This window comes from Thermobia domestica, chromosome 14 (assembly GCF_964235325.1).
Source record: "Thermobia domestica chromosome 14, izTheDome1.hap1.1, whole genome shotgun sequence".
Lineage (NCBI taxonomy): Eukaryota > Metazoa > Arthropoda > Insecta > Zygentoma > Lepismatidae > Thermobia > Thermobia domestica.
The window spans coordinates 111,564,446-111,568,490 of record NC_137467.1 but is presented as its reverse complement, the minus strand read 5'-3'; positions in this window follow the sequence as shown (position 1 = coordinate 111,568,490).

Genomic DNA, 4,045 nt, shown 5'->3' with positions numbered 1-4,045 from the left:
TTAACAAACTGTTGAGATTTGAGAGTCGACACACTTTACACTTTCTTGTACCGATTACCTTGAAACCCCAGTAGCCACAATTATCCCGAGATAGGGAGCTTATATTTAAAAGAATGACATTCTCAGCAAAATGCAGAAGTCTTTTAGTCTGAGAGAAAAGAAGGATTGAAATCTTTCATTTCTAGTTCTATTGGTCTTGTAGCTCTGAGTCTGTGGCAAAAGTACTGATAGAAATAAGGACAATGAATTATGAATATTTTGTAGAAAATTCCACTCTAATATCACAGGAGTTTCATCTTCCGGTTTGCTTAGTTCTGAAAAAAATATAGAGTATATTGATATACTATGTAAAGTACCTGTACTGTCGCTGATTTGTGACGACAATCAGAAACAGAAGTAAAAGGTAAATTACAGTAATGGTTTTCTATTAATAGCTTTCTATTAAGGGGGAAGTCTACTAGTTATATTGTAACAATTGTTTGCCTTAAAATGTTCATTCTCTTCCACTTCAACCTTGAGTAGGGAAATGGAAGAACATACTTACATTTTCATTGTTGATTCTAGTATATATCAAGCATAATTTCTCGGATCTAGGCCTGTACGATATGTCGATATATCCATAACGTCGATATCGATATTAACACATATCAACGTTCGATATCGTAAATATATCGACATGAATATATCATCATCCTAAATTCTCGATATCGATTTTCGGAGAGTCGAGGTACAGGGAGCCCATAAGACTTGCGATGGATGAAGAAATAAAACTTATTTTTTACGATAATGTCATCTAATGACAATTGAAGACTTTGGTGCAAAAAACCGTCAACTATAAAAATTGAAAGTGTAAAGGAGATATCTGCACAAAGGTTTCTCTTCATCCGATTTCTTTCAAACGTGGCACATATATACTAGATAGAAAATAAATCGACAGGTATTTTTTGTTTCTTTCGGAAAATAGGTTAAGGGACAAAGGGTCCGTTTTCAAAATGGGGTCCCCTTAATTAAAAGAACCACATTAATGAAACAAAACTCTGCCGATGCACAGATGACTTCAAAGTAGAAAATATGGGTTTTGTCTCTTTTGCGCGGAAATGATTGCAGAGTCACTGCCCCTTCGAAATGCCAAAGACCCCACACAATCCTGACGAAAATTGGATTTTGGTGAAACTGCTTGAAAGCGTGGTATATTGTACATATGGTGTTCCTAAGAAGAAGTCTTAATGGGCACAACTGCAAATCACTGACCGTTTGACAACTACAGGGCCACATTTGTGCAAACAACAGAAGGTAACGTTATTTTGGATTTCGGTGGAATTGCTTGAAACCGTGATATGTTCTAGATACTGTAATCCTGAAAAAATCTCACCAGGCAGAGCAGCCAATGAATGACTGTTTGGCCACTGGAGGACCACTTTTTTGTTTTTGTTTTTATTTTTAATTAGAACAGAAGGTAAAGATACTCTGGATTTCAGTGCAATTGTTTGAAACTGTGGTATGTTGTAGATATTGTGATCCTGAGAAAAACACTCAATGGATACAACCACAAATCAGTGACCATTCCGTAATTACTGGGCCACATTTTTTAAAACAGCAGAAAGTAAGGATACTCTGTAATTTTGGTAGAATTGTATGAAACCCTGAAAAGTAGTATCCCACAACCCGGAAAAGAGATGGGGAGAGTAGCGACCAACATCATTTAAGAATAGACAATATTCAGATATTCATCTTGCGGGACAAAGGAAAACCCTGGAAAGCCCTAGACAATTTTTCCCAGAATAACGACATGTAAAACATATCGCAGTTTCATTCATTTACACCGAAATCAAAATATCGTTATACCAAGCTGTTTCAATAAACTGGATCTGTAATGGCCAAACGCTGATAATTCGATTATTGTGTCCATTAAGACTTTATCTCATGATGAGGTCATCAAAATAATTTAGATTTACTCAACATTACTGAAATTCAGAAATCGTTATACTCAGCTGTTTTCAGGAAAGTAGCTCTGTAGTAACCAAACGATTAATGATTTGTGGATGTGTCCATTGATACTTATTCTCAGGATGACAATATCTACAACACATCACGGTTTCTGTCATTTTGACTGAAACCAAGAATATCGTTATCTTCCACTCGGCTACTTTCAAAAAAGATGTTCATTAGTGACCAAACGGTCAGTGATTAGTGGATGTGTCCATTAAGACCTTTTCTCAGAATTACAATATCTACAACATATCACAGTTTCAGTCATTTTTTACCGAAATCCAGAACATCACCATCCTCCGTTACTTTCAAAAAAGTGGCCTCGTAGTAGCCAAACGATCAGTGATTTGTGGTTGTGCCCATTAAGACCTTTTCTCAGAATCACAACATCTACAACATATCAGTTTCAGTCAGTTTTACCGAAATTCAGAATATCATAATCTTCGGTTACTTAAAAAAAAAAGTGGCCTCGTAGTGGCCAAACGGTCAGTGATTATTGGTTGTGCCCATTAAGACCTCTTCTCAGAATCACAATATCACAATATCTATCAGGATTTCAACCAATTCCAATGGAATCCAAAATAACTTTAGGTTCTGCTGTTTGCAAAAATGTGGCTCTGTAGCTACCAAACGGTCAGTGATTGGTGGTTGTGGTTACTGAGACTTTCTCAAGATCACAACATCTACAACATATCACAGTTTTAGTAATTTTCATTGAAATCCAGGATATCACTATCTTTGGCTGTTTTAAAAAAAGTGGCCCTGTACTGGCCAAAAAACCAGTGATTGTTGGTTGTGCCCATTAAGACTTTTTCTCGGAATCACAATATCTATATCACGGTTTTAGTCATTTTGTCCGAAATCTCGAATGTCGTTTTCTTCGGCTTTTTTTAAAAAAGTGGCCTCGTGGTGGCCAACGGCCAATGATTTGTGGTTGTACCCAGTGAAATTTTTTCTCAGGAACATCATATCACATAACACGGTTTCAAGCAATTCCAGCGAAATGCAGTCTCCGTAAATATTGCGCAGAGTCCTTTGTCATTTCGAAGGAGCATTGCCTCTGCAAAACTTTTCTCTCAGAAACGACAATACCGGTAGTTTGTACTTACATCGGCAAAGTTTTGTTTCTTTAATGTATCCTTTTCAATCAAGGGGACACTTTTTTTTGAAAAGGGACCCTTTGCCCCTTTTACCTGTTCTCTGAAAGAAACAAAAAAACACGTGTGCATTTATTTTCGGTCTAGTATATATGTGCCAAGTTTGAAGAAAATCGGATGAAGAGAAACCCTTGCGAAGCTATCTCCTTTATACTTTCTCTTTTTAGACTGGACAGGTCGTTTGTCCCAAAGTCTTTAATTTCTTTATGACATCAAATTGCATTGTATATCAATGCACTTGCAAATTTGTAATATTATATACTGTAATTTCTTAGCCGATAAAATTTTCTGTCCTCGAGAAACAAGAAAGCGCCTGTCAAAAGCAATTCTTCGAACTTTCTCCTAGAATTTATCATGAGAGAGTTTTATTTTAGTTCCTCTCTCTCAGAGATTTGCATCCGTTTTGGCCTTTAGTTCCACTCATTGACAAAAGGTGCACACATGAGCGGCATATGCAGACATGCTCTTAGGTAGGGTCAGAGATTTGGAAAGTAGATGATTTTTTAATAATAATAATAATAATAATTGTTATTATTATTAATAATATTATTATTCTTATAACAATTAGGTTTACAACTAGGATCCTATCTCTTTATCTTGCATGAGAGTCCCGCTAGTCAGTTAAGCCACTGGTGCTCCTTATTCTGTGTTTGTTTCTCTTTCTGTGTCGTGTGGATGTTTGTTTTTGGGCTGTTAGCCTTTTATATTAACCTTTTACGTTACGCAATCTTTTTCTTTTCTTACGAGATTTCTTTTTTTGGAAAAAGGAAAGAAACTGCTTTCCTCTTATGTCTGTTTGTTATCATTCACCTTGTTTGAACTGCTTAAGTAAAGTGATTTTGTAACTTTTATGTCATCCATTGCCCTCATGATAATAAATGGTAAGTCTTAACAATTTA